The sequence below is a fragment of the Crocodylus siamensis genome, chromosome 2, assembly GCF_052110815.1.
Source record: "Crocodylus siamensis isolate JL-2025a chromosome 2, ASM5211081v1, whole genome shotgun sequence".
In the NCBI taxonomy this organism is placed as follows: Eukaryota; Metazoa; Chordata; order Crocodylia; family Crocodylidae; genus Crocodylus; species Crocodylus siamensis.
This window is the reverse complement of record NC_143396.1, coordinates 221,353,840-221,366,017: the sequence shown is the minus strand read 5'-3', so window position 1 is coordinate 221,366,017 and position 12,178 is coordinate 221,353,840. Positions and strand designations below refer to the sequence as shown.

Genomic DNA, 12,178 nt, shown 5'->3' with positions numbered 1-12,178 from the left:
ATGGAAAACTAGAATACTTGCTGATGACAGCAGAAAAGATCCGAGGGAGAGCAATGTGCAGAATTTTCCTCTTCCATAACAATCCTATTTATTGAGAGTATCTTCCTTCAGACTTTTAAATTCCTCTGTAGCCTAAGAGTGTCATAGATTTCACACTGAGCTTAAACAGTCCAACTGACTTGGTAGAAAGCATCCTCAAATTATTTCTGAGATTCTCTAAAAGATCTACTTTTACCCTTTCCAACTCCAGCCCAGTGATTCTCAACCAGGATGCCATGACACTTTGAGATACTTTCAAGGGCATGACAATGCCACAACATTAGCACTGTTACATGGGCAAAACATGATTCACAAAATAAACACAGATTTCAAAAAGTAATCCATGGTGTTAGAACATTCTAACCTGATGTAATCTTTCTGAGTTCTTTTCAATAGAAAAATTGCTCTATTACATTCCCATAGTCAAAAAATGAGCAAAAACTAAAAGCTGGGGTGCCTTGATTTTAACAAAGTGCCTCAAGCCCAGAGACAACTGGAGCAGGATGCAAAGCCTGATGCAAATCAGCCTGTGTGGGGGCCCACCCCTGGACATGAGAAAACTGGCAGCAGATTTGACAGCAGAGAGAGGAGAGGGGTTGCCAAGTGGCTGGACACACTGGATTCGGCAGCAGGGGGGGAGGGGTGTGCTGAGCAGCTGGATGTGCTCCACCCAGCTCTGTGGGGCCACTCCAGTGGATGGCCCTACTCAAGCCTCTAAAAGGTTGAGAACCACAGCTGTAGCCAATCCACAATGATGGGCTTCTTCCTAACATGCACATTTGATTATGCAATTCTCTGTATTTAGAAAGGATGTCCAGCAAAAGTCCTTAGCATTCTGTTCAACAATACAGGTCCCTGGAAACAATAACTTATTGTTAAAAGTAACAAAAAATGTCAATATTTTGCTTAGGACACTAAGATTGTTTCTTTAATCCTATGCAATAATTACTTGCCAACGTATGATGGGCTAATTTCCATTAAAATGTCAATTAGATGTTAACTATGGTTACCTAAAATCAGTAACAGGGTTCTTTGTATATAGGCTATGCATATTTACAGAATACGTTTTTTAAAAAGTCTTTTTCTGCCCAGGGTATAATTATAAATTATATGCAGCTTTCACATAGCAAAAGTTCTATATTTCAAAGTATTTTATGACTGTATATTTGAACATGTATGCCAAATTGTAAATAATCACAATTCATTCACTATCAATTTTCAAATGACATATATTAAGACTAAATAAATAAATCTGAAAAACAGCTTACCTTCCCCATGGTAGCATTAAGTGGATATAATTGCATGACAGAGTCCCAGAGAAAAAAATGTCTCCTCTGGTCCAGCAGTCAGTAAAATGGTCAACTGCCCAAAAAAGGAAAATAGAAACCATTAGTCATAATTTAAAGAAAAGCATTTTATTAGTAGTACAGCAAGCCCTTGTCACAGGCCAAAGTAACTGGAAAATGCAAGGTAGCATAATGCTTGAAGCTAAAAAACAGATATAACTATGACCACTGCCCTCAGCTCAACTACTTTTTGTTAAACATTGGCAGAATAGTTAAAAATGTTGAAAGTCTTTTTGTAATACAGAGATCTCTAAAATCAAGATAGTTTTTAAAACACAATGTTTCAAGGATATATGAACTGGGTATCTGAGAATAGGTGTATTAATCACTTGAAATGTCCTAATTTACTACCACCAAATGGTACAAATACCTTTAAATTGTTCTTGTCTGGGAAAACTAACATGATTTCCTACAAAAAGAATCAAGTATATGTAAAGCCACCAAAAATCAAACAATCAAATCTAGCTAATTAAAATATCTATTTTATGCATATATTGAAAGAGGACTACACTACAGTGTAGTCTAATGCCACTTGCACCACTGTTCTGGAACTCTGGGTTATAGTTACACCCCCTCTTCCATGTCACATTCTTGTTCCTACTGGTCCACATTGAAATCCCACCACTCTCAAAACCAGAGATCATAGTCTCATTCCTTTCAATTAAAAGGATACAAATTAAAAATATTTCTCTACCAACCAAAGGAGTCATAGCAGAAATATTTGAATACACCGAGACTCTCATCCACATCACTTTAGAAATAAGGACACTGGGCGTGTCTACACAAGATGCTTTATTTAGAGATGTTGGGGTCAGAAGGGACCTCAACAGATCATCGAGTCCGACCCCTGCACAGGCAGAAAAGTGTGCTGGGTTCAGATGACCCCAGCCAGATGCCTATCTAACCTCCTCTTGAAGACACCCAGGGTAGGGAAGAGCACCACCTCCCTTGAGAGCCCATTCCAGATTTTGGCCACTAACTGTGAATAAGTTCTTCCTAATGTCCAGTCTAATTCTGCTCTCTGCTAGCTTATGGCCATTATTTCTTGTAACCCCCAGGGGTGCCTTGATGAGCGGAGCCTCATCAATTTCCTTCTGCACCCCCATGATGAATTTATAGGCAGCCACAAGGTCGCCTCTCAACCTCCTCTTGTGGAGGCTGAAGAGGTCCAAGGTGTGTCTGGAGGGCAGGGAACTAATTGGCTCCACAGTAAAGCATCACTGTCTGCACATGCGGTGCTATTAGGTTGGGGTAAACTAATTAATTCTGCTGTGGGACAGTACTACCCAACAGAAGTTCTATCCTAGAGTGGAGTTTTTACTCCGCCACAACGCATGTGTAAATGCTGACCAATACAAGGATGCTACAGTGTAGGGAATGCCTGCTGGCTAGCCCTGCATCCTCGTGCCCCAGCCAGCCCCTCCACTGCACACAGAGATGGGGCAGAACAGCTCTGGGGTGGCAGGCTGACTCCCCCAGACCAACTGCTAACTGGGGCTACGCTGCCCCAGCTCAATGTGCTGCAGTCCCGGATGCGTGTGCAAACACTGCACTTGGGAGCAATAAACTCCAGCATGAACTGTGCTGGAGTTTATTGCATCATACTAATTTCCCCATGTAGTTGTGCCCACTGTCTCCAACTGCTCCAAAACCAGTACTGTAAGACCTGGATTCAAAACAGGTCTGCCATATAAAACCAAAAAATTACCACCATGACCCTTGACTGCTGTAGCTCTAGATGTTTTAGTAAAATTATCTCCAATAGCAAATTCAAAACATAATAACAGACCACAATTTAAGGGATTTATGGGAGATAAAATACACACCTCATAATTCACCAAGGTTATATGCATAACTCCCTTTTAAAATATAACCTAGAACATTTTAATCCACTGTTTTCTGCCTTCTAAACTATCTTCTGCTCATAAACCAAGCATCCCTTTTAAAGAAGAGAAATCATTTTTCTTTTAAAAAAATCTTTCATTTTATTTGGAAGCAGAAATCATCTGCAGTATTTATTACAGTTTAAGACGATGTAAGAGTGTTATAGGCCATATAGGCCATTTGTGATATCAGTTAATTCTTCCATACAGAGCAACTCTTGGTTCCCTCTCCAAGAAAGTACTTAAACATCCATTTAACTTCAAGCACATGGTAAATTTACTACAGAAAACAAATTCTTTAAATGACAACTAAAAACAGCCCATTTCAGTTAGATTTAATTTACAACAAGGTCAATGCAGTCTAGTGGTCAAAAATAGCTTAAAGTAAGCTTCAAGTTGAACTGCATGAATTCGCTGAACTTAAACAAGTCAGTCTCACCCTTCCTCAGTTTTCCCTCAGAACAATTTAATACTGGCCTACTTTACAGTAGTATTTTAAGGCTCAGAAAATTACTGTTTACTGAATTCATGACCTCAAATTAAGATGCTACAAAGAGATTCTTTTACATAATTCAAAAAGTAAGTTCAAGTCTTTGTGCCAAATTATTTTGCTAAAAAAATTATTTTCTCATTCCTAAACCTTTGATTACTGTTCCAAATGCCATTCATAATGTTTAGTTTGAAGAATGAGAAAAAAGGATATATGTTAGAGAGTAATGTCATTCTTAATCACATCTCTGATTAAATGAGCACATTTAGTAGTCATTTTAAAAATTAATACAAGACTTCCTTATAAAAAAAATTATTTTCTTTAAACAGGCTTAAGTAGATCTACATCCCCCAACTTTAGTACATAAATATAAAATGTTTATAAGGATCAAGGGAGAAAACTAAACACTATTAAACTCAATGCTCTTTAAAATGATTTAAGGTGGAGAGGAAATTATTGTAAACAGTCTCAAAATTCTGAGACATTTCTGTTGTCATGCCAAAGAAAACAAAACCAATTGCTATCTCCAAGACAAATTCAATCTAAAAATGAAAATGTAATGCAGATCAAAGAGAAAACCAGGTAATTTACTTGTTATCAGAGTTCACAATTTATTTTTTTTAAATACTACATGCCCCAAAATAAGACATTCACCTTGCTTTTGGGAAGGCTGAATGAAGCAAAAAAGATCTTTCCAGAGGTATAACTAATAGAGAGGAGACAGACTCCAAATCTTCAGCTGACTTACCCTCTGTTTCCTTCTTAACTAAACCTGAAACCCTGGCTGCTGCTGAAGAATGGTTCCCACTGAGTGAATCCATGAGTCTGAAAAGAGCTAAAGAGTCTCCAAAAACATCAAAAGAAAGACTGTCTAATTAGTAGACCAAGACAACCATTGAAAAGGCTGGATGATGATTAACAGCTGTGGAGTGAAGACCAATGAGCTAATAAATCAACTAACTCTTTCAGTTCCCTGAACAGTAATGCCATTGCTACTCATGGTGGTAAATAAACTATTTTTCCCCTTCAATTAACTGTCTACCAACACATTCTCATTCAGATTCCAAAGCAGTGTCTACATATATGTGGGGGTGTCTCTTAAAGTTTCCTAAACAAAATGTGTACTGCAGCACCACTCTGCCAAATGTAGCATCTCTCCTCAAGGCATCCACAATGGCATACCATTTACTAAAGCTGTGCAACAAGCTCCAAGCACCTTACAGACATTACCTATAATAAATCAGCATGGGGAGGTGGCTTAGCAGAAGAGTCTCATAATGCACTATTACATAAGCCAATGAGTTCAAACAACTGTTCCTGCCAGGACTAAGTTCAGATGTTTCTGAAAGACTAGATCCCTTGCACATCCCTTAACATCTAAGTTAGACCCTTAAAATTAGGGGCATGCAAGGAGGAAAATACAGACTGGTCCTCAATAGGTCATTAGTGAGACAAAATGGCCCTGCGATGAACCCTAACAGAGCTTGTAGACGGATCCAGCATGCTTCAGCTCTGGCATATAGTCCAATATATCAAGAAAAGGAGACTTATATGGAGATCCATTCCTTGACCACCACCAGGAGAACTTTGTTCATTTTATCAACTAGGTACATCTGGTAAAAATCCTTCTGTTGTATATAAGAATGTCCCCAACTTGGATGGAACATTCTTGCACTATTTGCTAAAGCTATCCAGCCTCCAGTATGGTAAAGGGGAGTGCAGGTGAAGCACTCTCCCTCTCCTTTCACTGGTACTGGTCCAGGACTAATGGCAGTGCCCTGAGGGCCTAAACCAAATGCGGTGGGTCCTGATACCAAAACTGTCTGGGTCATAATGTCCAGAAAGATAAGCCAGAATGAGCCTTGCCTCACTTTTCAGCAAATACAGAAGAACTGAGACAGAAGTGGAAAAGGTATGCTGGAGACTCTCTGACTATGAGATCAGGAACACATCTGAAAGGGATGCAGGTTGTAGCCATGTTGGCCTAAGGGCATAGACAGACAAGGTTCTTTGAGTAAATCTGATATCTTTTATTAGACCAACTCAAACAGTTGGAAAAACTCTTCTTAGCAAGCTTTCAGGTTTAAACACCCTTCATTAGGCTGAGGAAGCATCTGTAGTGTTGTGTGCTCTTCCTGGATGGAATGAATAGTAAAAAAGGGAAAGCATCTGAAAGGGAAGCATGGACTGAAGCTTCCCCAGCCCTAAAAGGTCTGACATTTGTTACAGACCTATTTCCCACAGAGGACAATCTCCAGATAATCCCAGTACACAAAAAGATGGAATGGAACACAGAACTACTGATCTCCCATTCATGATTGATGAGACAACTCAATTAAGATGGTACATAACACTATTCTGAAGACCACAAAAATACACAGCAAACAACTGAGTCCAAATGCCAGATGTAGCATTGCCACAAGTAAACTGGTAACGAGCCTAGGCCCAGCTGGGATGGGGATCCAGTTCCAGGTAAGTATCAGAGCCTAGGCTGAGTTCACCCCCAATGGCTACAAGAGGAGGGTCCCATCAGCTTAGGAGCCCAGAGCAGACAGCAGCAAGCTGTCTGAGCAACAGACTACTTTGCTGTACCCCTGGCCTGCCTGGAACGCCACTAAAACTACTCTGGCACTTGATCCTAACTCTGACTTCAGCTCTGTATTCTTGGTTTGTGACCTCTGGCTCTAAACTCCTATCTTGCACTCTCCTGCCTGTTACTGATTGCCCCTATTCCTACCTCCTGTATGTTCCTGCTTTCTGCTGCTCCAGAATTCTTCCTGCCTCTTGCCTGTTCCTGATTACCCCTGTTCATATCATGGATCTCCTCGTTTGACCCACAGCTTGCCCTAAGCATGACCTCATCTCAACCCTCTGCTTGACATCCTGGACTCATGATGGATAACAGACTGATATCCGTCATGAGCTTGACTTCCACTCTGGTCTTGCACAATTTGCCTCAAACTGACCATCTATGCCGTGGTTGATGCTAATAACACTTCCGTGTAGAAAGAAGCTGACTCCACACTGCTGTGCTTGCTGATATAAAACTCAATCATGATGTTTTGTCAGTCATAATCTAGACATGACAAGCACCCACAGATGGGGTAAAACAAAGCCTTAGTTTCATAGTTTCTAGAGTCAGAAAGGACCTGAGTAGATCATGTAGTTCAACCGCCTGCCATGGTAGGAAAGAGTACTGGGGTCAAACAACCCCAGCAAGGTGTACATCTAACCTCCTCTTAAAGACCCCCAGGGTAGAGCCAGCACCACTTCTCTTGGAGGTTGGTTCCAGAGCCGCCCTGACCATGAAGTAGTGCCTCCCAATATCTAGCCTAAATCTACCCTCTGCCAGCTTGTGACCGTTATTCCTGGTCACTCCTGGCAGTGCTTGGGGGACCAGGGACTTCCCCAGTGCCTGCTGATCCCCCTAGTTTGTAACAGGCCACAAGATCCCCCCTCAGCCTTCTCTTGTGGAGACTAAACAAGTTCAGGTCCCATAGCCTCTCCTCATAAGGCCTGCCCTGCTGCCCCCTGATCATACGAGTGGCCCTCCTCTGAACCCTCTCCATGTTGTCCACATCCCTCTTGAAGTGCGGCGCCCAGAACTGGACGCAGTACTCCAGCTGCGGCCTGACCAGTGCCACCTAGAGGGGGAGGATCACCTTCTTGGACCTGCTTGAGATGCATCCAGCAGGTGATGATCGCTGTTGCCCAGGTGGTCGAGCACCCGCAGCCCCCTCACCAGGTCATCTCCCATGGCCAGGACCAGGTCCAACAAGGCATCTCCCCAGTACGCTTTCTGTACTGCTCTGACCTTTGGCATATTAATACGGAGCCTCTTTTGGCATCTGCATACTCAGTGAGCACATTTATGCTCCCTATGCCAGTCTGGTGGCATCCATGACAATAATTATGTATATACAAGGAGTGAAAAGAAAGACTTGCACACATTATTCCAGGTCCTTCCACTATGGGGAGGACATTACAGTTGTACAAACTGTCAAGAACATGCCAAGAGAATATCTCCCTGGGGAATTATCTTGTTCAGTCAGGCTTGCATGCCCATGAGGTGAAGTCTGGCACGCTATGTCACAAAGACCATGTGGCCCAGTACAGCAAGACAAGAATCCTAACTCTTATGGTTGGATGGCAAGTGACACCTCAAAAGCTGAATCATTCTCCTTTTGGGCCCAAAAGGGAAAACTAATGCATTCAACCAAGAACAATTAAAGAAAATACAATAATAAAAAAAAACCCAAAGACTTCATGGACGTGGACTTCAAACCAAGTGTACACTACAAGTAGACAGAAAGAGAAGCTCTGATTCCGCCAGATGGAACTGAGAAACAGGAAGTATGCACCATCCTTTATACCACTGATGCAGGAGAGGTGGGACTGGAGTGCATATTATAAAGACTGCTAGTGCAAAAATCTTTAGTTAAAGTTCAGTGACATGACATCCCCTCACAAATGGTAACAGGAAATGTAGACAATTACAGTATTTACTCAGTTCTAAGACAAGGTTTTCCCTACCATTTAACATGGAAAAAAGCCCCTCATCTTAAAATCATAGATGAGGGTGGAGGGGTGGGCAGGAGCCGGCAAGCTCTGTCCATATTACAGCCTGGGGTACTGAGGTAATCACAGCCCAGCCTGTAGCAGAGTCACACAGTCCACATGACTGCTACTGGGGCTGAACTGGGGCCATACTCAGTGCTCCAGGCTACAACAGGGGCAGAGCCTTCTGGCACAAAGCAAAGGTAAGGGAGGGAGGGAAAAACAGGCTGAGAGAGGGAAGGGAGGAAGCAGAGACATGGGGAGGTGAGAGCAGATGGGAAGGGGGACTGAGGCTGGGGGGCGGGCAGGTGAGGTAGGCACAAGCAGGGAGCAAGCTGCTTCACCTCCCCATACTATCCATCTCCACCCCCACCACGTGCCCCCCCCACTACAGGAGTGGGAGGGATGAATTAAAGATGACCCTCCAATAATTAGATTTTATATACAGAACATTATAACAAATGTATAAATGTTCCATGTAAACAATCCAATTATGGTGTCATCTTAAATTCAGGGTCATGTTAAATTTGAGTAAATACAGTACCTGAGGGAGAACTCTGTTTTTAAAAAAACACGTGCACTGCTTCAAGCCCTCTCTTCCACTGTATTGATCCCAGCTAATTGAGGAATTATATATTTTTATCCATTTTTAGGCCTTTATCAAGCTGAAAAATTACAAGGAGAAAATGAATGATATTTAAGTATCCTTCCACAGAAAATAAATATTAACACACCTAGATCTCCAAATAAATTGTGCAAGTGCTATACAGGCAGTCCTTGGACTTACGACACAATCTGTTCCTGAAAACTGAGTCTTAAATTGAATCGTCATAACTCAGAACAGATTTTCCCATATGAACAATGTTATAAATGGGGATTGGTTCCTGAACCAAGGCCCGACACCCTATTTTCACAAAAAAATAACCCAGAACTTTGTAGTCAATCAATTATAGATCAGTAATATAGCTACATTATTTATACTGTAAATATCAATCATATAGATTTGGAAGGACTTCTTTGAGGTGACTTTGTTGGACTTTTTGAAGGGCTCTTGGCTGGAGTCTTCTCAGAAGTCTTGGCTGGAAGTTTTTCAGGAGTCTTGGCTGCTTTCTTAAAGAAATTGTCCAAGGAAGTTTGGACAGATATTCTCCAGGGAGATAGGCAACACAGCAAACTTGTTCGCTGGTGTGTTGTCGCATCAGATCAAGAGTCAAAGTCAAAACTGATGTCAGAAAGTCAAAACAGGGTGTCAATTTATAAACATAAGTGCTGTTTGTTGCAACTTGAAATGTCTTAAGTTGAGGACTGCCTGTATAAAGGCTTCACATTACTAATGCTCTAAATAACATGGTCAAAATACAGAAAATACAGTGCTCTGGTACCATAGACAAAAGATTACCAAATTGTAGTCCATGGCCAGTTAAGGGTTAAATCATTAAATAAGGTTACTGGTCATAGAAAATATTGGATGCTCCTCATTTCCAGCAGCTAATCTAAATTAAAAAGACAAGAATACTGAACTTGAACAAATTCAAAAGAAAATAAAGGCATAACCATCAGTTTTTCCAAATAAATAAATCATCTACTATTACTTTATATATTTAGATGCTGTTATGAAAATAACATCTTCCCATTTAAAAATTAAAATATGATACAGAAAGAAAACAATTATAGATTTTTTCATAATCTATTCAAACAAAAAGTTTGAAAATGAATAAAATAGTACCGCTTTTCTATGTACACAGTGGCTTGCAAGATGTCATGCAACTATTTCAAAGAAAATGGAAAGGAAAGGCTACAGTTATAAAAAAAAATGTGATATGCCATAGAAGCAAGTGTTGACAGCTCTGCCAGAGTCCCAAAGCTAGAACAAATTGTTGATTCTTCTTTTCAGTCAGGTAAACACTAATTCATGTTAAAGAAAACTGTTTCAGGGGGAGAAATACATAGGAGTGATTTTATGCAGCAGAGGAAAACACAAGACTGATTTTTTGTTTTATAAATACTCAGTGACAAAAAAATTTCCTATGGTCTCATCTGAACTAATCACATGTCAGTGGAAAATAAAACCATCTTACACAAATAATCTTGGACACAACCGTTATGTAAAAACAGTATTTGCTTACTCATACAACTCCTTTTCTCCGACTGCATTGCTTTCACATGGTTCCACTTGACATGTCATGCCTAGATAAGAAACTATTAAACCCCCAAGTACAGCAACAGTTGGGAGTAAGGTTGTATCTGCATACCTTGGGCCCTAAATGCAGCAGAACAAGGAACAAATAGTCTCTCCACATTTATGGTCCCACTTGCTTGAACAGCCATTGCAGCCACTGGGATCCAAACAAGGAAAGACGAAGAGTCCGCATGGATCCATGTTTGCACTATAAACCAGAACGCAGACCTACAGAAGTTAAGCAGCCAGTTTATTATGGTCTGTTTTATATGAGGAAAAGATTTCTGTTCCCTGATTGTTCTTAATCCAGCAAACACAGGCACAACAAGATCTAACTGAAAGCTTCAGCTAGATAAATTTAAAACTACATTTAAATGGCACCTGATGCCCCAAAAAGATTGTCCAACAACTATCCAACCTCTGGCCCAATAAAAGATACCACAAAAAGCCTTGCCTCAGACATTTCCTGGCTTGTCACAGCTACAACAACACTGAAATCCTATTACAACTCAATTTAAAACACAGGCTTTTAGCAGTGAGTAATTAACCACTGGAAAAACTTAATCTAGGATTCTCTTTCATGCAAAATCTTCACAAAAAAAAAAAATCAGAAGACTATGGCTGGAAGTTACAGATTTGATGAAAAATTACTGAGTAATGCTGTTTTGCACACAAGACTAGGCTACATGGTCATAAAGGTTCACTCTAGCCTTAAAAGTCTATGAATTTCTGAGATGCTACTAACAATCATCCAGACATATGAAGCCTAAAATATTCTGGTATAAGATAGCTAAAATGTCTGTACAGAGATTAACTGGAATGCCTAAATGTTTTAGACAGTCTTTTAGCCAAGACAGCCTGACCTCTGGATTTTTCTCCAAAGGACACATTAAGATATCACACAAACAGTCTGTTGTATGCAAATAGTAGCTGACAGTGACTAGACAGCCAATATATGCAAGCTGAGCTCTTCTCAATTATTGTGAAGCTTAAAACAAAAAAAGGGCAGAAGTAATGTCAGAGAAAATCTAAGATTACCTTAGTTCCAAATGTTCAGCAAGGATTTAGGACTACTTTATTATAAAACATGGTGAAAAGTGAACCGGTCTTCCGAGTTTGTAAAACTGAGAACTTTTTGGCATAGGGACTATTACCAGAAATGAGAAACTAACAACAAGAAGCTAGAATAGAAAAATCCAAATGACTCAAAGGTCCCTTTACTAAATTTAATAAGCATAAAAGATCACAAGAGTCCACAGAGTTCACCAACAGGAGGGAATTCTGATTAATTCCCTTTTAAAAAGTACTTCACCAAATAGCAAAACGCCAATTATGCTTTAAATGGCAATACGGGAGATGGAGAATAAAACTAGGTAAATCTTTAAAATTGCTACAGAGAGCTCACAAAGCAGAGTTTTCAAAAGTCCAACATCCAAAACAGCTGGAATGACACTTCTGTCCTCAGCAAGCCTGCAACTTCTTGAACACTTTTTTTCAGATTCTAACAAAACTGCCTTACCCTCCTCTCGAAAAAAGGGCCATCAACATTGCTTAGAAATTCAGTAGCCCATGTTCTCAGAAGAGGCTTCTCATTAAATGACCCTGCTCAGACAGCAAATCTTAAACAAGAGGAGACAGAAGACATACTCTCATCGGATTACAAGCTTTGTCATCGCCAGGACAG

The 12,178-nt window shown here is 40.5% G+C and overlaps 1 protein-coding gene across 6 annotated transcripts in view; it reads right to left on the bottom strand.

The window, feature by feature from the left end:
* FUT8 (fucosyltransferase 8) overlaps positions 1–12,178 on the bottom strand; it is a 286,256-nt gene that overhangs the window by 203,860 nt on the left and 70,218 nt on the right. For 4 of the 6 annotated variants that reach the window (XM_090033165.1, XM_090033163.1, XM_090033169.1 and 1 more), the window contains one exon: positions 1,308–1,401. The gene's annotated coding sequence lies outside the window, so the exon portion shown is untranslated. Of the gene's footprint in view, positions 1–1,307; positions 1,402–8,859; positions 8,981–12,178 lie in introns of all 6 variants that reach the window. The other 2 variants (XM_090033168.1, XM_090033167.1) reach the window with 1 other exon arrangement.